Source organism: Emydura macquarii, unplaced genomic scaffold, assembly GCF_026122565.2.
Source record: "Emydura macquarii macquarii isolate MOO-44397 ecotype Brisbane River unplaced genomic scaffold, CSIRO-AGI_Emac_v2 contig_1644, whole genome shotgun sequence".
In the NCBI taxonomy this organism is placed as follows: domain Eukaryota; kingdom Metazoa; phylum Chordata; order Testudines; family Chelidae; genus Emydura; species Emydura macquarii.
In genome coordinates this window covers 25,754,472-25,777,732 of record NW_027131781.1, presented here as the reverse complement: position 1 = coordinate 25,777,732, position 23,261 = coordinate 25,754,472, and the positions used below count along the sequence as shown (strand labels likewise).

The following is a 23,261-nucleotide window of genomic DNA, read 5'->3' as shown; positions in this document are numbered from 1 at the left end:
CTTCCCATTGACAACAACGGGAGCTGCTTTGAGCCCAGCATCGTTAAAAAGAACCCACTGATTCACAGACTTCAGCACTGCCCACCCCAAACGTCCCAAAACTCCTGAGAGGTTTAAAAGCAATAATGTTTGGATGGGTCTGTTCTATCTAAGGTGCTTATTGGCCACCATTCCCATCTTGATGGACTAGATGCCTCCTGAGGTCCCTTCCAACCCTAATAGTCTATGGTTCAATGAATCTGAGCATCTGACATTCTTCAACGGTTTTATCCTCCTGCACCACTGATCACACTGGAAGTTGGCAGCAGAACAGGGAATTAACCTTTGATTCACCAAGTCCTGGGCTAATGCCCTAACTGCTGGACCATCCTTGCTTAATACATAGAAGCTTTGCTCTGCAACCATGAGTTTCTAGGAATTCAGGGTGTTTTAAAATGACAGCTGAGAGTCTCACATAATCACATGAATCCAGGAGCTGGGGCTTCAAGAGAAACACCAAATATTGCCAGACTCCCAAGAAAATCATGAGAGTTGGCCACACCTGTGCAGCTGAGGATTGGGCCCTACAACATGCTGCCTGGTGTTTTGTCCTGTCTGGCTGTAAATGTCTCAAGCGAGAGGGCTTCCACCACTTCCCCTTCCACATCTGATAAGATCTCACTCCTAGGCTGTTTAGACATTCCTCCTTAATTTACCCTTGCTTACACCCGTCCCATTCTCCTAGTTACACTACACAGAGCCTCTTCAGCTTTGGCGGGTGTGTGACAAACAGCAGGCAAGTACCCTGTAGTCATCATGGGGGACTCAACCAGGACCACATACCCTGAAAATACAATCTTCTTCTACCCACGGATAAGGAGACCTCCTCTGGTGCTGATAGAATAGGAGGCTGCATAGTCACTGGGGCCAGCTAGTCATGTGAGCCACGATCAGACGCCCTAGGCCGTTCTCTGACATTTACACACCTCGCACACTTGCAGATTCCTGCTTCGCCCCATCTGGCCAACGTGTACACAGAGGAACTGATCCAACCCCCCTGGAACTCCATGGGCATCTTGTCATTGACTCCAATGACAGGTGGATCAGGCCCATGATGGAGATCATTTCTGACCTATTGAAGTCAACGTGAGATCAAAGGGAGCAGGAGCTGGGCTTTGATCTCTACTTTCAAGCCAATCCTTCCAACTCCTTCCTCATTTCTGCTGCTCTGCTGCAAATTCCCTTCAGCAGAGGAGCCCAGACCCTCCCTGCTCTGGGAGGTGATACCCCCGCAAGTGCTTTGGCTCGTTGAGTCACTATCCCGATTGCAAGCTCATGTCTAATCCGCTGTCCACTCTCACCTCTAGGCAGGGCTCAGACGCAGCTGGGATGGTGTACTGGCAGCCCCTTCTCCTCCGAACCTAAGCTTTCGTTTAAAAAACAAAGTACATCTCTAGCTGTCCTGTCATGCCTCAGAAGCGTGAGCAGAGCATAATTGACGCAGAGCAGAAAAGAAGAGGTGTGAACTGCCCCGTTCATCTCAGGAGGGGCCAGCCCAGACCCCCCAGGATAACAATGCTAACAGTTACAGTATTACCTATTTCACTAGTCGTCAAGAAAGGAGAGCGCAGCCGTGGCATGAAGATATCCACCGCCTCGTGTGAGTGACAGCTCATTTGGTACCAGGCGTGCGTGGGCTCGGGAGATTCACCCACTTCTCCTTCCCCCAGTTGAGAAGGAGCAAGCCTAAGGAGCCTCGCAGAGCCCCCCAAAGAGACCCCAGCTGCACCGAGAGGAAGCCATGCATGGGGCGCCCAGCAGGGCCAAGGGCGCATTCGGACCCCAGGACAGGAAAGTCAAGCCCAAACAGCAGGCGTGATCACACTGTGCATGTCTGCACAAAGCACTCAGAGCCGTGTGTCATGTGGGCAGCTCATTTTGCAGGCAGAGTTCGGAGGAGCATCTCTCTTTGTTTCCCAGTCTGACCCCAGCCCTTGGGTCTCTGCGTTCCCACACAGCACCCAGCACAACTTCAGTGGGGTCATTAAATAAGCAATCTCATCTCTCTCAAGGGTTTCTATAGCGCTCCGCAGTATCTGTGTGCTGCAGCATCCTTGCACTTGTGAATAGGCACATCGGTGCATTAACAGTTTCTCCATCCCTGAAAGTGCGCACTGGTGTGGTGATAAATTTTCGACTAGGGGGAAATTTCCCAGCACTGGTGCACATTTCTTCTTCCCCGGCACTATAAGGCCCCAGTGCTCCTGTGTCATGGTTTTGCCGCTTATCTCAGGCCCCAAAGAGCTGGGATGACTAATGGTAACCCTGCACCTGTCAACCCTTCCTACACCTGGGTCTCCTGCCAGCCGCAGGAACTTTCAGAACCCACAGCAGAGAGATAGACGGAAGGCAAGACAGACACCCAGGGAGCTGCACGAGGAGCAGGCGAGCAACTGCACAGAGATTATCAAAGCAGAGACGTCCGTCAGTGACTGAGCATCGGAGCCGGACTCGCCTCTTGCCAGCGCTCGGCTCCAATCTAAGTCAGCCCTGACAGGTATTGGCTGAGCAAAGTGAATTAGACTTAGGTGGATGAACTTAAAAAAGGAAAAAAATCAGATTCAATCTTCTACTAAGATTAAAAACTTGCTTCCTGAACCCAACCAGCAGCTGGCTCCAGGCGCCGTGCCGGGTGGGCACACACCTCGGGAAGCCTTTGAAGGATGGCTGCAGCTTGAGTGAAGACGGCCCCAGGGTAGCTGGGCGCCTGCAGACCAAGGCGGGATCTGCTGTTAGCACTAATAAAGCGCCAGTCTCCTCCAGCTGTTCCAGTGGGCTGTGCGCTTCAGTGCATTGCAAGCTAAGAGGCTTCAAGCGGGGCCCGTAGGCAGCTGGGGGACTGCCCAGACAAACCCCAGGGTGTGCTAAGGAAGAGCCTTTCCTGAGTGCTTGGATACACAGGAGCACGCACTGCTAAAGTAATGCCCAGCCATGGATTTGTAGCTGGCCCGCTTCGGACTATTACACGCTTTCCTCTGGCCCAGCCTGCTCCGGCTTAGAGTTCAAGTCAATCCAAAGCATCTACCATTGCAAGGGAACCAAATCTCCCCACACCCACCTCTGGACCTAAGGCTCCATACTGAGCAGGGGAAATGCTGTCCCCATCACAGACGCACAGCGGACACGTCCAGTGCAAACACACACACACATCGGCACGGGCACGCTCCACATATGGACTGCACACTCCCTGCACACATCTCGGGCCTGCTTCATGCTCCAACCTCACATGTCTATAGGCTTCTAGTTAGACGTACTGTATAACTCATCTCTTTACCCTTAAGGACCACAGTATGCTTGCCTCACAGCTGCTCCCAGTGCAATATAAAACCCAGGGAATCCTCTCTGGCCCACAGCAGGGGAGCGAACACCCAAGTCCTATAGCATATCCTGCCCGGGCCGGTGTTCCCCTGTGGTCCATCAGCCTCACCCTCTTCCTCTTTAATTATTACTTTGGTGCAGCACCGTTTAGCGAAGGCCCCTCTCCACTAGTTGTAACTTTAATAGAAGATCTGCAAGCTGTGTGGGGGAAATTTATGGGCCCCGCGATTTACTTAGCCAACCAGGAGCACTATTGATTTTTATTTAGGAGAATAATTAAATATTTATTTTCACTTTGTTAAGCTGAAGAGGTCGACGCCTGTATGAAGCAGAACAGCACACGGGAGAAAATCAATGTGCTGGTTCGTGGCTTTTGGAATATCTCATCTCAGCTGCACCCAGGCTAGATCTGCACTTTCCCACCCCACTGCCTCCAAGCCACCCCGTCCTGACCCCCACTGAAGCCAATGAGCGGCTCCCCAGGGATGTCAGCGGGAGCAGACCCCAGGGAGAGGGTTGGCTGACATTCTGCTGGAGGCAGAGGCAGCTGATTGTAAGCAGCTACGTGGTGAAATGACTTTGAAGGTGGGGGTGCTGGGCCCAGCCCTGCTCCCCATGAAGTGGAGGGAAATTGCATTGGGGGGGGAGGGAGAATGCGCTAATTTGCAGCTGGGTTCTCAGTTCTCCACCCCAGTTCCCCTGCCTGGAGCAGCAGGCACCTCGCAAGTGAATTGCTGGAGATTCCAGCACTCAGCGGGCTATTATTGTAAAGCAAACCCTCTTCAGTGGCTGGGCAGCTCCCAGGCGAAGCAGCTGGAGAGGAATCCATGGCAGGGATCATAGAATCATAGCAGATGAGGGTTGGAAGGGACCTCAGGAGCTCATCTAGTCCCACCCCCTGCTCAAAGCAGGACCAACCCCAACTAAATCATCCCAGCCAGGGCTTTGCCAAGCTGCACCTTAAAAACCTCAAAGGATGGAGATTCCACCACCTCCCTAGGTAACCCATTCCAGTGCTTCACCACCCTCCTAGTGACAAAGGTTTTCCTAATATCCAACCTAGACCTCCCCCACTGCAACTTGAGACCATTGCTCCTAGTTCTGTCACCTGCCACCACTGAGAACAGTCTAGCTCCATCCTCCCTGGAACCCCCCTTTCAGGTAGTTAAAGGCTGCTATCAAATCCCCCCTCATTCTTCTCTTCTGCAGACTAAACAAGCCCAGTTCTCTCAGCCTCTCCTCATAAGTCATGTGCCCCAGACATCTAATAATTTTTGTTGCCCTCCACTGGACACTCCAATTTGTCCACATTCTTCCTGTAGTGGGAGGGGAGGGGGGCCAAAACTGGACACAATACTCCAAATATGGCCTCACCAATGCCGAATAGAGGGAAATAATCACTTCCCTCGATCTGCTGGCAATGCTCCTACTAATGCAGCCCAATATGCCGTTAGCCTTCTTGGCAACCAGGGCACACAGCTGACTCATATCCAGCTTCTTGTCCACTGTAACCCTCAGATACTTTTCTGCAAAACTGCTGTCTAGCCCGTCGGTCCCCAGTCTGTAGCAGTGCCTGGGATTTTTCCATCCTAAGTGCAGGACTCTGCACTTGTTCTTGTTGAATCTCATCAGATTTTCTTTCGCCCAATCCTCCAATTTGTCTAGGTCACTCTGTATCCTATCCCTACCCTCCAGCGTATCTATCACTCCCCCTAGCTTAGTGTCATCTGCAAACTTGCTGAGGGTGCAATCCCCCCTACCATCCAGATCATTAATGCAGATGGATGACCCTCACCAGACTTTCCCAGAGGAAGCTCTGAAGGTGCGTTATCAAGCTGGGTAAGGATCATTATCCCCAGTTCGGTGATGGAAAAACTGAGGCACAAATGAAGCGACTTAGTCAAGACCAGCCAGCAGAGCCTAAGTGTACTGATGCTTAGTCCCTCGCCCATCAGCCATGCTGATTCTCTCTCAAGGGGCAGTGGGCCTGATATCGGCCTTTACTCAAACCATTTCCCAGCTCGTGGGGTCACAGACGTTCTGGGTTTGCTGCAGGAATCCCTGAGTGAGGTTCCCTGTCTGTGTTACACAGCGCGTGTGTCACACCGGGTGACCACAGTGGTCCCTTCTGGCGCTAAAACTTATGAATCTATGAAAATGTGGCAGAAAGTCTCCCTGCAGCATGAGATTGCCAGCCTCCGTTGCATCCGGTGTGGCCGGGGGTACCATGAGTTTGCTGGGAGTTTGGCACGTCCGTTTCCAGACCTGGCTGCAAGCAGCAATGGCTGAGTCAGCAGAGAAGCAAGACTCCAGTCTGTGCACTCAGGGGTTGGGGGGGACGGGACAGAAAGTTGTAATTCATCTTCTCCCCCCTCGTTAATAGAGCATAGGAACGCGGGCTATTTTCACAATGTGGGGAATGCCCGGCAGGGCTGTGTCTCGGGCTGCTTCAGCCACTGGAGCCCTCCAGTTGAGCAGGTGTTATGGAGATCCTGCCTCGGTTTCCCCTTTGTTGAGCCAATCATTGTTTAGCCCCATGACTGGTAGTTCCTCACTCTAACTCCGTCCAGCCCAGTCATTAATAGTCTCTCACTCTCAGGGCACAGGAACCAGTAACTCTACAACAGGTCAACAGTTTCTGGATCCTTAGGGGGCTGGGAGGTGGAGGGGCTCAGCCCCCTTTGACCCACAGGCTTTGCTAACTCCTCTGCTGGGGTTGATAGGGAACCGAGGGCTGCCCGGTCCTCGCACTACAGTGCAGGGACCCTGTGTGAAACAGTTGAGGCCAGTTTTTCCCAATTCCTGACTGGATCCTGCCACGGCTCTCTAGTAGGCTAGTTTCCAGCCTCCATCCCATGATCCTCTTTTTTTTCAGGCCAAGTGAGCTGGGCGGCTTCCAGACAGACTGCTGCAAGCAGTGCTGCTTCAGCCCCTCCCTTCTCACCGGCAGCCTTTTTATCTGCCCAGCTGTTGCAGGACCACCAGTCAGCCCCAGCTGGGGAGCCAGCTGTCAGCCCGTTAGTGGTGGGGAGAGGGTGGGGTGTGCACACCCCAGGAGAGGCTGCCTGGTTAACATCTGTCCCGATGAGCCCAGAGGTACAGCTGGTCAAAACACAGCTTCCTCAAAACTTTTTGCCAAGAAATTCCATTTTTTGCCCCTGGCGAAAGAAACGAAAACCGAGACTTTTTCCCATCTTTAAAACCAAGAGTGAAAAACCACCCACTTTCAGTGCTGAAAACTGAAAAAATGGCCAGTATCCTTGTTGGAAACAACCAGAAAATTTTTTAAAAACCAACTAGGCAAATCAAAAAGAACCCCCCAAAATGATGAGAATGTTTTCTTTTGAAAAAAAAAAAAAAGAAAAAAAAAGGCCATTTTCACTGAAAATAGGCCCGGAACAAGAAATTCAAACCAGCTCCGCCCAAAGGCTGTAAGATGGATTGTTTTCTATTACTAACACTGAGCCTAAATCGGCGTCAGCACAAGACAAGAGCTGGTGTCGTTTATGGCGTCATTGTTCAGTTCATTGTTTTCTAATGCTGTTTGAGTCCATGTATTTGGCATTCAGCTGCAATCAACAGCTGGGCGTTGCTGAAAGCCAGGTGACTCACTGTGTCCCAGATCCAGCCCACCGCAATGTTTTGCTCGCCCAGTAATGTGTCGGTGCCATCACAGGAAACTTACAAGGCACGAGTGCAGGATCCTACCCTCTTACAAGCAGAGCAAGTGCTTCCCCAGTCTCCCATACGCCTCTCCAGATCACGAGAGAAGAGGCAAAGGAGTCCCAGGAGGCATCAGTTCACAGTACACCCAGCATCTGTGTTTACCAGGTCTGCCATGTATCACGGCTTGAAGGAACGTGGCATTTGTTTCTAGCCGTGTAATGCAGTCATGCCCCACGGAGGCCGGCACTTGGCAGCTCCCCTTTAATAGCTGTGGAAGGGGGCTCATTAAAGATTGACGATCCCGTGGTTAATTTGGTTGTGTTTTAATGCACACGTGCTGGATTGATCTGTTTGGGGTTATTTCAGATTGCTGCTCAATTTTTAATGGATTTCAGCAGCAGCTGCAGCAGAGATGCCGGCCCAGGCCGGCCCTGCCTCAGGTGAGCAGCACAGTCCTGCAGCACTTGGCCTGGCTTAGCAGGACTGCTGCTCGACTTTCCAGTTTAGACCGCCGGGTGGGAAAGCACTGCTCATGGGACCTTCCATGGGGATGCAGTCAGCAGCCCTTCCCCAGGCCACTGGGTTCACAGAGATCTTCTTGGTGACCCTAAACAACACAGGTGCTAGGCAGGAGCCAGAGAGAATCACAGGCTCTGTCTGTGCCCAGCAGCCTTAACAAAAAATGCCCCTTGTATTCACTGCAGGAGAGTACTGGTGTCTCTTTTACCATGACGGGCACCCTAGGGCGCTGAGAGAAGTTAGCCACAAAATCAGCCATGCTGGGTCAGACCAATGGCCCACCTAACCCAGTCTCCTGTCTTCCGACAGTGGCTGGGCCCAGATGCTTCAGAGGGAATAAACAGAACAGGGCAATTACCGAGTGATCCATCCCCTGTCATCCAGTCCCATTATCTGGCAGCCAGAGGTTTAGGGACACCCAGAGCGTGGGGTTTGTCCTGGACCATCTTGGCTGTAGCCATTGAAGGACCTACCCTCCAGAAACTTATCTCGTTCTTTTTTGAACCCAGTTATACGTTTGGCCTTCACAACATCCCCTGGCAAGGAGTTCCACAGGTTGACTGTGCGTTGTGTGAAGAAGTACCTCCTCTTCTTTGTTTTAAACCTGCTGCCTATTAATTTCATTGGGTGACCCTGGCTGTGTTATGTGAAGGGGTAAATAACACTTCTTTATTCACTTTCTCCACACCATCCACCCATCCCTGCTTCCTGTTTGTCCGTGGGAATTTCTCCTACCCCCACTGCATTTTGCTGTGATGCAGCTGAATAAATAGCAAGTTCCCAGCATGCACTCCTGCAAGGTGTTCTTTTTGTTGCACAGGCAGGACAAAAAATGTTATCCTGCCAAGCCCTGTGGGCAGGGTTTTCTTCTCTGTTCCTCCAACTACTCCAGCACTGAGACTGCCTCACGAGGTCATCACAGACCACTGAGGCTAGGTCTTAGCAGCTAAGCAAAGTGCAAGATTGATTGTCAGATACGATGTGGGCGGGTAAAATACACATTCGCACCCTGGACCTCATGTTAGCCCATACAGAATTTCAGTAGAACTGCCATGAATACATCATTTAGGCTATTTCAATCTCTCAAAAGCCAGGGAAGCCCCTAGACCTCATCTCTGCCACAGGCATTCTTTATTTTATATAGAGTAGCTTAACAACAGCACATTAGCGTTTCCATCTCAGAAAATTCAGTAACATTTCCATCAAAATGTTTGGTTTGGTTCTCAACAAAATGGAAATTTTCATGGAAAAAATGCCCAATTTCCCAACAGCAAAAGATAATTAAAAACCACAGCCACTAAAAACCAAAACATTTTCACTGAGAAACTAAAAAGACTGGACAAAAGATTTCTACAAAACCTATGTTTCTGTGGTCTATTTTCATCAAAATTCTTCACCAGAAAAGACCTCCTTTCCTGAGCAGCAATAAAGTTGGCGTCTGAAGACGACCAGAATACACTACCAGTATGCAACATGACTGAGTCAATCCCGTGAGTTAATCAACGGTAACAGCAAGGCTCGATTTCACAGCCTAAATCTCATATTCAAGGGGATTTTCAAAGCCCTCGGCCTGATTCTGTTCCTGTTGAAATGAATGGGACTTTTACCATTGATTTAATGGGAGCAGAGTTTGGATAGCACAGAGCACTTTTGAAAACCTCACCGTATTTACTTATCTAGCATATAAAGGCACAGGCTTTTTTTTAATGGGATGAGGTGGGGAAGGATAGAATCCATTGTTACTGGCAGTTTAGGACTAGCTCAAAAAAGTCAAATACATGAAGCCGGAAACATCAGACATGGCTTGTTTTGTAGATCTGCTAGAGATTTAAAAGTCAAGCCACGCTGAGGCAAATCAGGTCAGTAGCTCCAAAGTGATGAACATTTAAATGGTGTGTGGGCAACTGGAGCATTTTTCCAAATGCAATTTTAAAATGGCAGTGAAGAAAACAGACAGAAAAGTTCCAGTGAACACAAGGGAGACAGCAACATTTAAATGTTTGTAACTTCCAAACTGCCTAGAACTGAGAGGACCTCTCGCTTACTAAGGAGCTTCCTGGTTTCACACTTTCTGTCATTTTTCTTCTGTCCTTTGCTGCTTCAACGGGGGCCTGTGGTCTCCTTGTATCCCCCAGGCTGAACAGCAGAAGGCCTGGCTGCTATCTGGAGGGGAGAACCTCCAGAACTCAGCAAGCAGCGCTCTTCCCTGGAGTCAGCAGCGATCGACATGCTGCTGGGTGGAAGCACCTTTCTACAGAGATGTTCAACAGGGGCCGTGACCACCCATAATCATTATTAAAATCCTCATGGCCCCCTCATAAGGGGAGAGGTGTGGAGTCTGGGGCACCATCTAAAGGGCAATTAAAGCTGAATTCTTCTCTTCCTGTCCCAGTTAAACAGCTGTTTTGTTTCAGCCTAGGAGTATGTACAGGCTTGTCTTTGGCACACGTTATTCGAGTACCTAAGCACCTCGCTTTCATTAATGAATTTAGTCTCACAACACCCTGTGCGGTACCGAAAGATAGTTACCCCTTTTAGATGTGGGAAACTGAGGCACAGCGTGGGATTTTTCACAGGAGTCACCCAGTCCAGGAACAGAACCCAGCTCCCCTGGTTGTGATCACACAACCATTCTGTCCTTGGCCAATGGTTCTTTATAAACTACAAGCTTCTCTGTAAAGAGAAGTTTCTCAGGCATTAGGCCTGCCATTTCCTGCTGCTCAGATGGTTACCCCCTTTGGGTTCCCGCACTATGTCCCAGCCTCCCAGAGATGAGCGCCGCACCAGACTGCAACGCCTGGGACCCCCAGCTACAGGAAACAGGGAACCTCCGACCCAGAGACACTGTTTCACTGTAGTATGGACTTGCAGAGCAGGACGTGCAGGACAGGAGAGCTCCAAGATGGCGGCTCCCAACAGTTAGAAGGATCAGGGGTGAGGGAAATGCCTGACGTCTATCAGGGCTGATCCCAGCCTTCTCCAAGCTGGGAGGCACCTGGGTTGAGATTCCCAAAGCCACCCAGGAGAACTGGAGGCCCAGTTCCCATTTTGAATAAAAACTGGGCTCTGGTCTTTCTGATCAGCAGCCCCACCTGGCTTAACTAGCTGGGGCTGCTCCTGAGTGTTTCTTCGTGCCAGCCCAGTGGGATTTCCAAGGGGCTCTGACGCCAGTGCGAAGGGAGTGCTCACTCCTTGAGCCCCCGTCAGCTCGCAGTGCCGCCCGGCGAGATCCGACAGGCCGGGCGCTGGAACAGCACCGGTGTCTCCAGAGACCACGGCTCCCCAGACATGATCTCCAGGTCTCAATCGGCCTCCTCTCCCGGCGGCAACTGACCGGTCCCCGCTCTCCTCCCTGCTCCTTTCCCTTGCAGGTATGTGCATGCTCTGCAGCTGGGAATCAGTGGAGGAGAGCGACCCCGCAGCAATTCCCAGCTAGGCTCAGAACATGGCTGCAGATGCTCTCCTGTTGGAGCCTGCACCCTGGGGGACAGGGAGATGTTTCCTTGGTAATTTATGGACAGTCCTCCCCTTCCGTAACGCAGCCATCTGTCAGCGCGCTGTAAAAAGGAGCCGTAAAGCTGCCAGGCTCCGCCAAGAGGCATCCCAAGCCAGACTGAGCGAGATACCACCCAACCGCTCACAAAGAGACTCCCCCATGCTCCCACCCGCCCACCCACGCTGCCCGAGGTGGCAGCCCACGGGGCAGCGCACAACAGCACAGTCGCTGGCACTGTCCCCTTCCTCTTTGCCCACGGGTCTTTGGGGCTGCCCCCTCCTTCCTGACCCCCTGCACCAGGCCCGTCCTTCTCCCCATGCTTCCCTCCTCTGGTTCTGCTCCCTCCCACGCTGCAGGTGCCGTTAGCTCCCGACAGCATCCCAGAATCCTTTGCACTCACGTTTCAAAGGAGGCCATGGCAGCTAAGCACAAAGGATTCTGGGATGTGCTGGAGGCCCAAATGTTCCCGCCCAAGCTGACGGAGCAGTGCCTGGGGCAGCCCCGTGGGAAGGAGGGGCAGGTGGGCAGAGGCAGGGGGTCAGGATGTGCCTGCTGGTGAGCAAGCAGCAGCCAGCTCCCAGTCAGGAATGGGCCTCCTGCTATTCAGCCTCCTTTGCTCAATCCCATCCCGCCCTTCTCTCCCCCCCGGCCCCCAGCACAACCCCAGTGTCCCCCCCTTTCTGCTGGTGGCCCTTATACCCATCCCACATCCATCCTGCCCTTTGCCCCCGCCCCACAGCCAGCGTGAGCAGCAGCATCCCCCACCCCACCGCACGGATGGGGAAACCAAGGCCAGAGAGGGGCTGTGGCTGGCCAATGGTCGCCCCAGCAGCGTCAGGAGCGGAGCCCAGATCTCCTGGCTGGCAGCGCCCTGCGCTAAGCACTAGTCAGCGCTGCCTCATTACCCCAAGCAATGGCTGTGAGCCTGTGAAATGAGCGGGTGCCTGTCCGGTGCCCGCTGGGGGTCGCGGCTCGTCACCCGGGGCACTGGGAGGAAAGTGGGGCTGGAGCCTTAGCAACCGAAGCATCTACAGCATTTTCCTTAGCGCTGGCGCCTGGCAACGCACTCTCGGGGCGGTGTCAGCCATGGGATGGTGCCTAGACATGTCTAGAGCCCTGAAGGGGAGCGGCGCTTGCACCATGAAATCATGGCACCTGGGGCCTCCTGCCACAGCCCGGGGCAGCTGCACCTGCCCGCCGTGGTCCAGCATGGGCACCGACCCCAGTGGTCCCTCTTGGGTGCAGACCCGCGCCTCCCTCTCTTCAGGCTGCACGGTCCCCTGCCTCCACTGTGCATTCCCAGCACCGACAGGCTGCCCCGAGAGCCCAGCCTGCGTCTCTGCAGAGACAGAGAGGGGCTGCTACAGCGAAAAGTCACTGCCCAGCTCTCAGCTGCCCTGCTTTGTTCTTCAGGTAAAAAGCATCGGAGAAACAACACGAGAACCTACACAGTCACTGCTAAGAGTTCACTGTGGATTCTGGCAGGCCCTCCCCCCAGGATCGGGGCCCTCTGTGGACCCGGGGCCCTGTCCCTTCATTGGGCCAGGAAGAAGGCCCCGAGCCTGTTTAAACTCAAGCTATTTTTATCTGAAAGACTTTGCTTTGTCTGCGGGTCTCTGGAGAACCCAGTTGGAACCAGTCGGTGCAAATCCCCTTCGGGAGGGGGGGCCACCCATGCTGATGACAGAAGTTCCCAAACATCCCGCCTCGAGAAGGTGCCCGCACTGCCACGTAACACAGACGCAGCTGCGCCCTCCACACAATGGCCTCCAAAGGCGGGTGGAGATACGGCTCGGAGCCGGGGGCCAGCCCCCAGGGTCAGGGAGAGCGAAAGTCCGAGCCGGAGGGGCTGGGACAGGGGAAGATACAAGAATCAGGGGTGCGGCCCAGCACGGCTAGTGGGTGGCGCTGCGTTTAGCCAGCCTCGTGGGTGTCAGCTGGGGGGAGAGAGAAGAGGACAGGCTGGCGGCACGTTGCTAGCAGAGGTTTTACGGGGGAACGCATTGCTTTGCGCTGCTCCGCTTGGCCATGTGCAGACCCGCCTTCCCCTCGCCCCTCCAATTCCCGAGTCCCGTGCGAGGCTCTATCTAGGATGTGCCTGGGAGCGTGCGTGTGAGAGCACAGTTGTGTACATGTGTGCATGATCGTATACGTACGCGTGTGTGAGTGAGAGAGAGAGAGACGGATGCACAGTGTAGGGCTACACTTCCCTGAGGCACACCAGTGTCAATCAGGAGTCACTACACCAGAGTCAACAGCATCCGATTCGTGGGTTTCAGTCAGCTGGGCCCATGGTGAGGCTAGCCCGCTGTCCAGGGACCCTGGCTGAATGGCTTACCTCTGTCCAGCAGCCCCTCTCTGCCCTAGCGGACTCTGGGCGCAGCACCCACTCAGCAAAGCTGCCGCTCAGCTCACCGGAGGGGCGTTGCATGCGGGGAGCCGGCCCCCACAGCCCTCACCTGTGCGTAGGCGGAAGGAGGCTCCCTTTGAGACCCGGTTCGCCTGCTGATGCTGGAATACCTGGCCCAAGATGCAGCACCCTCCCCTGGTGCAGGGAGGGCCCCTGATTCCCAGAGCTGCGCCTAACCCCCCTCACCTCTGGGGAGCATGAGCCCTCTGGGGTCGAGAGCAGGCTCTGTGTAGACTCTGGTGGGATTTGGATCAGGCCAGGGGGAGGGGATGAATCAGGCCTGCAAGATTCAACACAGCAGGCAGGCTAGCGAGGAGAGGAGGAGCAGAGCCCCTGGAAGAAAGGAGCTCTGTGAAAGGACCCCACTTCTCATTGCTGAGCAGCGACTGATAGCCAACATCCGTCCCCGGGCACCCCAGCTGAAGGGCCAGTCCACCAGGGCACACGCACAAAAGGGAAACGTGATACAGGAGGAGAGGGATCTAATAAGAGACTGGGTGCTCTGGACCAGAGGCAGGTTCTGGGCACCGACCCGCAGTATATTTCCTCACACAGCAGGGTCTGCTAAATGGAGACCACTGCAGGGTTTAGATTCCCTATTTTGCTTATCAAAGAGAGGGCATGAAATCTCATCTGCACAGCCGTGCAAAGAACAAACGCGCAGCCCCTGATAGTCCTCAGCTTCCCAGCCAGTCCTCCAGCCGCCAGCATCGGTAGAGCTCTCCTGAGAGCTGCACGCTCTGCCCTCACCCCGGAAAGAATCTTTAAACCCTACCTTTATTCCTGCATTGCTAAGTGCCTCCCCGGTGCACGGTGCTGTTACACCCAGAGCAGCGGTTGTTACAGCCGACCTCCGGGCTGCTCTGCCATCATCATCCTCCCTTCGCACATGCTCATTCCAGACACCCACACTTAAAGGGAATACGCACAATACTGAAAATCCACCCATGCACAGAGTTTGCCAGGGCTCAGCCGACCCTGTTAAAAACCACGATCAAAACTGTCAATAGCAACCAGCCATTTTGACAGAGGCTGGAAAAGGCTCATTTAAAGCAGAGCTGTAGTGTGGGGTCAGGCCAGCTTTCTGAGCTCTGGGTAAGGGACACACAACAGAGAAAGGCTGGAAAAACTGCATTACAGAGAGTGACTCAAGGAGCGCTGACTATTTAGCTTAAAGACAAGAAGGCTAAGGGGTGACTTGATCCCAGTCTATACGCACCTACATGGAGAAGAAAAATTTGACAATCGGATCTTCAGTCTAGCAGACAAAGGTATAACAAGATTCCCATGGCTGGAAATTGAAGCAAGACAAATTCAGATTGGAAATTAGACATGGACTATTAACAGTGAAGTTAATTAACCATTGAGACAACTGACCAAGGATTGTGGGGAATTCTCCATCACTGGCAATTTGCAAATCAAGATTTGAATGTTTTTTCTAACAGACCTGCTCTGGTTCAATCAGGGGCTCACTCAGGGAAGTCCTACGGCCCACGTCGTGCAGGAGGTCTGACTAGATGATCATGATGGTCCTGGGATCTGTGAGAGCAGGTTTGCAAACCAGCCTTCCCCATTTCCAGCCTATGAAATCCTCCTGATGTCTCGTGACTGAGGGAAAGTCCCAGCGGCTCACTGCACCCTATCTGACCAAAGACAAGACTGCAGGGGTTTTCTCCCCTCCCCACCGTTAGAGAGAAAAAAAAGGGAGGGGAGAGGGTTTCTCTCTTCACCCTTCAACTCAAAACCAGCAGAGCCATTTTCACGCAAGCTGTCAGAAAGCTAGAACGTTTCCAGCGTTCCTGAAAGGTGAACGTTTGAGAAAGGTCTGAGCGTGTGGCACCTGTACGCACCTCGAGTCCTACTGCAGCAGCCATGGCCAGAGGGGCTGTGCTCAGACAGCCTTCCCCGGCGCTGCGCCTGCAAGAGTCACGCAACAATTCAAACCGGGGACACTACTGACCAGTGAACCGCCTGGCTTGGATTACTAAAAAAACACCTGCTCCTTCGGGCTAATGGGAGCTGGAGGAAGGATTGAGGCACTGCCTGGCTCTCTCTGCCACAGACTCCCCTGAGCAAGTGACTTAACTCCTGTGTGCCTCAGTTTCCCCTTCTGAAAGATGAGGACAGTGGGGACATACTGCCCTGGCTGTGTGTTTAGAGCAGTGGTTCTTAACCTTTCCAAACTACTGTACCCCTGAAGCCTGAGTCCCACCCCCACGGGGCTGAGGCATGTAACTTAGTTTCATGGCGCCCCTGTGGCTCCAGGCAATTGCCTTTCTTGCCACCCCCAATACGAGCTCTGCACTTGCGACCCCTCTAAAACCCCAGGTTAAGAAACACTGGTTTAGAGTGTAAGCTCTTCGGGGCATCTGCTGTGTCACAGGGTATGCTGCCCTGTAGCACCTCCTGCTGGCTGAGCCAGGTGCTGCAGGCACTCCCTGCCTCAGTTTCCCCTCAGCAGAATTTTCTGTCTCTCCCATGGATCCACAGGGCTTAGCCCCTTCAGAGCCCAGGTTTTTCCACACTGTTTGGACTCCTCTATCGCCTGCCCTCTGAGCTCCATTCTCAGCCCCTCTGGGTTATCTTTACTTCTCTCCATCCTGGGCTAGGGCACAGACTCCTAAACTTCTTCCCCGGGGCCCTTCCTGCGTCTTCCCCAGGCACCCGACTTGCTCCTGTGGTTCCTTCTCTCAACTGTGTTCTCTGCCCTTTGATGAGGCCCAGGAGTTTCAGGCTCTCACCCACCTCCATCAGGCCAGTCCTGTAGGCCGGCAGGCCACTAATTACAGCACAAACGGGGCTGATTACTGAATCGTGCTGTTAGCTGCAGGCCAAACAGTGCCAGACTGGCTGTGCGTGTCCATACAGCACCCAGCACCGGGGGGGCCCTCATCTGAGTTGGAGAATCTGTGGCTACGTCGACACTGTGAAAATCTCGCAGCCCCGCGGCAGCGAGTTTCAGAGCCCAGGTCCGTTAGGCTCAGCTCGCATTAGGGCGCTCAAACGAACTGTGCAAATGTTCCCGGTCGGGCTGCGAGACCCCCCCTCCCCCCAGCCAGGTTTCAGCACCTGAGCGGGAAAGTCCACGAGACTCTTTTTAGCCCCGCCTCTGCACAGCCGCCTTTGAGAGTCACCGCCGCAGGCATTTCTCTGTGGTGTAGACGGACCCTGTGCACCAGCGGGATCCCCGCTCCGCAGAGCAGCTCGGAACCGTCACCCTGACAGCTCTTTGGTGGCCCCGCACAGCCAGTGGGTCGGCAGCTCTCAGCCTGCGCCCCCAGGGGCAGCCCCAGTGGAGAAGCCAAGGACAGAACAGGTTAGGGGAGGCCAAACTCCTGCTCCCCTCCCCCCCAGCCTCACAGACAGTCCCTCCAGGTCAGGCGAGAGGCAGGGGCCACCGCTTCCAGCTGACAATGCAGCAGTGCCCTAATCTCCCTCTTCTCCCAGCTGCTACGGAGCAGCAGATGCCTGGGGACTAGCGCAGCAGCGTCTGGCGCCCCGCCCTACGGCATTTGTTCCAGCCCGCCTGTCCTCCCCTCCATCCCTGGGATCACAGCTCATCTACGGGCCGGATCGTGTCGCGAGCCCTTAAACTGTGCCCAGCGCTCTGACGCATTAGCCCTGCCTTCCCCTCTGGGCATTTCTTCTTGGCATCCAGTCTGAGCACCCCCAAACTCGCTGCAGCAGTGAAACTGACATGCGCCCCTCCCGCTCCTGATTGCCCAGGTGCGGCCCTAGCCCCGCAGCATCAGGTAAACACCTGCCCACACAGACCTAAAGATGAGGAACCCACCGCGCCTGGCTGCCTGATGCCTGCAATTTCCTTCCCACACGGCGAGTGGTGCCTGTGTGTTTCCAAGGCAACGGCGGCAGTGCACACTCGTGCTGGGCACGAGGAACGTCTGTAATTAGGTCCCCGGCCCCAGCTGTCAATCCCCCTTTAACAGCCTCTCATTTAACTCCTGGCTGCAGTAATTAGGGTTTACTAAACAGAATGTCAGGCCATTAGAACAGCAGGTCAACAGCTCGCGCGTAACCTCTTTTCAAGCAGGATGTAAGGCTCCTCTGGCAAGACCCACACTGATTCGGAGATGGGGGGCCGGGGGAGCAAAGTGCTGACCTGCCGCGTGGGGGTGACCTCCCTGGAGCAATGAAGATGCCTGGAGTCTGCAGAGCTGAGGATCTTTGCAGCTCTACCACCTCGGGCTGGGTGCTTAGCCCACATCCCAAGCTACGACGCATCGGGCCGGGCGACACTTGGGTAAGAAACTCTGGGGCACACCCAGGCGCTGGGAGTGCTGGGGGCAATCTAATCAGTGGGCCTGTCCTCCTTGCCCTGGTGCTAGAGGGCGCTGTGCTGCTGGAGGGACTGTGGCACTTTTTTGCAAGGACAGGGGAACAGCCCCTGGAATCCTGGCCAAATTCCATTCAGCCTCCCTAGCAAAATTTCCCCTGCACTCCGGCTTCTTCGCTTCCTCGCCCAAGCTGGCAGGCAGCGTTGCTAGGTGCATTTAAACAGATGTGGAGTTCCACCCCAGCTCAGTTATTCAGCAAGACCACATTAAGGACCTAGCCAGAGACGGCCCCAGGGGGCACTCAACCTGCCAGGAGGCCCCAGCCCTTTGAGATTTGCCATGAGGAGGAGGAGTTCTGCCCCAGAAGTGGCTGCATTTCCCTGGTGGGTGAACTGATGTATGGCGTGTGTAGCGTGATGTGGGAAAACTGCTTGAAACATGCAAGATGTTGTGAGTGCTCCTTTTCTTCCTGCCTCATTGGCCTCTTCCCCCTCCCCACTGGGGAAAGTGGAAGGTGAGGGCACACAAGGAAGCAAAAGATTTTCCATTTTTGCCTGAAGCTTATTTTCTCAACACACAAAATAAAAATGAACTCCAGGGGGGGAGCCTAGCACTGCACTATCCCAAGGGCAAAATCTCTAGGGCAGAAGGGTGGATTTCTACCTGGGGCTAAAGAAGGAGAGTTTAGGCTGGCCTGGAAAAGGCTTGGGCTGGGGGGTGAGACGAGGATTGTGTCCTTTTCACCAGGAAAAGCTGTCAGAGCCGCTGCCATGTCACCTGGGATCAAACTCACAGAAGATCTGAGAAATGATTCGTATTTGATGCGTGATCATGTCCCAGGTGACTGGTGTCTGGGTGCGGTTGTGTTGCATGATCTGTGTCTGAATGAGGTCCCTTCCCTGCGATGCATGTCTGCGTGCAGCCCCTGGCCGTGGAGTCTGCGTTTCCCTGTGGTCGCTTCCTGTGTGATGCCTGTAGCCATGTGATCACTCACGGTGGGATGAGTTTGGGCACAGGGCGATGCCACACGTGGCAGGAGCTTTGCCAGCCCGACACTGCAGGGTGCTCGGAAGCTTGGGACGGCTGACGGCCCCTTTGGTGGGTCTCAGAGGAACGTTTTGAGGTCCCTAAGCGGCAGAATGGGAGGGGTGGGAATCAAGCCTCCCGCACACCTTGGGCGAGGGCAGGAAAGGGCAGTAGGCCAGTCAGCTGCCACTGAAGAGCCAGAAGGGATGGTGTAAAGACTTACCTATTCACCTGCCCCCCAGTGTCTTGATACATCGGAGAAGAGTGGGGGGGGGGAACCAGTGGGGAGAGAGGGAATGGCTGGGGCTCCCCCAATATCAATTAGGGCGGTCAAAGGTCACTCAAAATAGTTTGACCTTCTCCAATTCTCATCCCACCATCCCATCAACTCCATCACCCTCCTGGGCTCACTGATCCTGCAGCCTGGCCAAATCCTGCACCCGGTGCAGAATCTGGGCCCTGGCTGGCTGGGAACTGGAATCTAGATGCCCCGCCAGGGGCTGGGAGGGAGGGGAGCTGTAAGCCAATGTGCAGGGCTGGCTGGCTGATGGGCGCTGTGCGTGGCACCCTGCACCCCGCGGCGATGGTGCATAAGGAGTGATAGAGCTCTTGGGGCGCCGCTCACAGGGCCCCAGGCTGCTCTGCCGCTCGCCAGCAGACACGTGCCTCACCTGGCAGAGGATCAGGGGTGGTGCCGTCACCGGGCATCTCCTGAACGCAGCGGTGCTGCAATTAGCGGTGCAGGCGCTCAGAGCCCATCCCAAGGGCAGCAGCTCAGATCTCCTCCCAGTGCCTGGTTCCCAGCCCCAGACCCCTTCGCCTCCCCGGTCCCATCCCAGACTCTCGCCTCACCCCCAAGCTCTGCAACACCCCCTTGCCTTGGCCTTGCATCGCTCGTGTCTCTCCCCACCTGGCCCCTCCCTCCTGCACTGATGCCAGTCCCACTGCTCCCTTTCTGTCCTGCACCCACTTCTGCCTTCGCACCATGTTCCGTGCTGCCCCCACTCCTGGGATGCCCACCCTACCCCCAGTGTCCTCAGCACCTCACCCCTCTGCCTTTAGCTCCCCTCCGAACACCCACTCCTTCCATCAGCCACACCACGCCTTCTCTCTGCCGAAACACCGGGAGTGTCCTACACGATCACGCCTCGCCCCAACATCGCCTGGCAGCTGCCAGGGGCAAGCCTCCAGCCGCACTCTGCTTCTTGCCTGGTGCCCCATTGGCAGGTAATGAGCGACGCTAACAGCGCAGATCCGCTCCGATGGGGAAGCAGGGGACAGTTACAGGGAGGTACGTGCAATGTGACCTAGTGAACCGAATACAGGACCGGGATCCAGGAACCCCTGACACTGACTCGCTGTGCCCATGTTGGGTGAGTCACTTCCCCTCTCTGCGCCTCAATTTCCCCATCTCAACTTCATTCCTGGCTGGCAGAGGAGGAGGTGCAAGGGTTCTGACGTGCTTGTGCCGAGAGCCAGTCTGAGCCCAAACCCGTGACATGGATCCATCTTCATGGCTGATCCTTTACTGTTCTCCCCTCCCGCCCTAGCTGCCTTCAGCTCTTGCTCAAAATACCTGCTCTGACATAAGCCAAGCACGTCAAATGCCACGAAAGGCTCAGGGCTCGGCCGGAGCAGTAGAATTACAGAAGCAATTTAACTGTCCTGGAGAAAGTGACTCCTTCCACCACCCATCTCCCAGCTGCACAGCCAGAGAGAGAGAAAGACGAGGCAAAGAAAGAAAGACACGGAGCCGCAGAGCAAGCCACAGATGAAATGAAGAGGAGCTAACGAAATCTGGAACAATTACATTATTCAACACCCGTCAATGCAGCTTTCCCTCCTGCCCTTGGTTCAGGTCTGTCCCTGGAACATCCCCCTCGCTCTCGATTCAAGGGCTGGGGATCGTGCCCCCTTAACTCGCTCCAAGGGGTTCATGCCCTCCTAGTTCCCCTGCCCCAGATGGGATCTTAGAACAGCCAGTGGAGCGTTCATTTCAGCGGCTCTGCAGTGACCTCCAAACGGCTGATCCCTACTGATATACAAACACACATTGGAACGAGTGGAAATGGCGGAGTTCAGCACCTGGCAGGATCTGGCTCACAGCCTGCAATACTGGCCAGACAATCCACTCTGCTCACCCTGCCTCTGCTCAATGCTTCAGAAGACGTCATATGACCTCCACCTTGCACCTTATGTAGCACCATGCGTTGAGGAAACCCCTGCCTGACCCCCGCTGGTGAGCAGTTGTTGCCCTGAAGCTTGATGATATCTAGAGAGAGCTTGTCCTTTTTAATCCCGCTATTATCACTGTAGATTCTCTTGTTTCTAGGTGCCTAATGCTGCTAAACTCAGCTAGCTGTCTCGGTCACATCCTGCAGCAATGAGTTCCAGAAGTCAATGTAATAAGGCCTCAGAAACCGAGCTGATCAAGAAAGGGATTTGATTCTGTGGGATAATTTTGGAGGGGGGGAGGAAAAAAACCCTCAATATTTTTTCCTGAAAATTTTCATTGAATTTTCCCAATTTTCACTGAAAAACTGAAAACTGAACTTTTTTTAAAACATGAAAACCCCTCCAAAACGTTGATGAACAAAGAAACTTCTATTTAATTGAAAAGTTATTTTTCATCAAAGAAAAGCTTGTGACGAAAATGTTTCAAAGATGCCCAATCACACACGTTTCTATCCTGGTGAGGTGTCAAGCAAATGGCTACTTCTAACCGCAGGGCCTTCAAAACGCGTTGCCTTTGCATTTCAGCGACAACCCCCTTGTCCCTGTGTCATGGGACATGGAGAGCGGGAGCTGGACCAGCCTCCTTTAGACCCTCCATTGTTTTATATACCTCCACCGTGCGCTCGTCTACACTACAGAATTAGGCCAGCTTAACTGCATAGCTCCAGGCTGTGAAATATTTCATGCTGTAGGTAATAAAAGACAACCTAACCCCGGCGTAGGCACTGCTTGGACCAGGGAAGAATTCTAGCTACCGCCTCTCGGCGAGGTGGATGAATTACAGCGACAGAAGAACCCCTTCCATCGCGGTAGTAAGCATCTACACTATAGCGGTGCGGCAGTAGCATTTCTGGTGCAGACAAAGCCTCCGTCTCCTGCTCATTTCCTCCTCGTGGCCCCATTCAGTGAAACACTTCGGCACATGCTTAGCTGTAAGCATGAGCTTAACTCTCATCAAACCAGGGGGATTTAAGTCTGCGGTTAAGAGCTTTGCTCACTAGAGAAGGACTTACGCATGTGCAGAAAGTGACGTGCTTTGCTGAACCGGGCCTCAGGCGCAATTCTGTGAGGAACTCCTCTGGAGTCCAGGGGGGCTGAGTATGCTGCAAAGTTCCCAGAAGACGCTTAGGGCTGGATCCTGTCCATTACAGTCAGGGGGCGGAGTTTTGTCACTGACACTGTCACTGGAACAGGCTCAAGCCCTTAGTACATTGCCGGGCCTATGAAGCTCCGCTCAGTCCCTCATCAGGGACCGCAGCCAGAATGCACGTTCGGCAGGTGGCCAACGCGAGGCCGGCTCTGGCTTTCTTGGTGACAGGCCTGGGTGTTGCGGCTGGATCATTCAGAACAGATTCTTTCCTCAACTCATGCCCGCATGCTTTGTGTTCCCAGAGCCGTCCCTGCTTTTCTCCAATCCAGGCATTATTTGAAATAATTCCTGTCAACAAACAAGCACTCTTTGATTTGTTCCTTGCCAGTAGCTGGAACTCCAGCTGCTCTGACTGGCGGAGAAGGAGATATGGTGGTGTCTCCGGTAGGAGAAGGGGAGCCCCCAGGATCTGGTTTCGGCTGCAAACATTCGGGGTGACAAGCCCAGATGGCGTTTTCCATGAATATTCTCCAATGTTTGTTAAAAGCCGGGTGATCCTGTGAATTTAGGAACTGCCCCACTGGATGGACAAGGCCCATCTAGCCTATATGCTGCTCAGACAGTAATCAGCACCGGCAGCTCAGAGGAAGGTGCAAACAACTGCACGGCAGGCAGATGTGGGATAATCTGCCCCCCCAACCCCGCCCTGCAGAGTTCTCCCTCCGATCCCTAAGAGAGATTGGCTAAGCCCTGGCGCAGGAGATCTAATCTCCCTTCCGAATGGCTATTGTCACGAATTACAACAACGCCGGGTGACGGCCTCACTGACGTAGAGCGCCCCCTTGCAGCAAGACCCGGCATCACAGTAAGGTGCCTCAGTATCCCTGCAGTTATCTGTGCCCTCCTTCCGCCAGAGAGGTGACTTGCTGCAGTGACTTGGCCCTCCAGCTAAATCACCACCAAACGCTCCCCGCTTGCAGGGAATCCACGTCCAAACCAAACACGACGCGCAGCCTTTGCCTAGGCTCCAGCTGGGCCCAGCCCCTCCCTCCCAAGCGCTCTGGCGTCTCTTCAAGCGCTCTGCTGCCCATCCTCGGGGATGAGCTTCCACCCTCCCAGGTTCTTCGTCCCTCTCAGCCCTCCTGGGCTCCTTTGGCTGCTCTCTGC

General features: G+C 54.2%; 1 protein-coding gene across 2 annotated transcripts in view; it reads right to left on the bottom strand.

Annotated features, from left to right (window-relative positions):
• CELF6 (CUGBP Elav-like family member 6) overlaps positions 1-23,261 on the bottom strand; it is a 180,057-nt gene that overhangs the window by 136,475 nt on the left and 20,321 nt on the right. The window contains exon 1 of one of the 2 annotated variants that reach the window (XM_067555987.1): positions 14,224-14,286. The exons of the other annotated variant lie outside the window; for it this stretch is intronic. The gene's annotated coding sequence lies outside the window, so the exon portion shown is untranslated. Of the gene's footprint in view, positions 1-14,223; positions 14,287-23,261 lie in introns of those variants that run through there. 2 annotated transcript variants of the gene reach the window in all.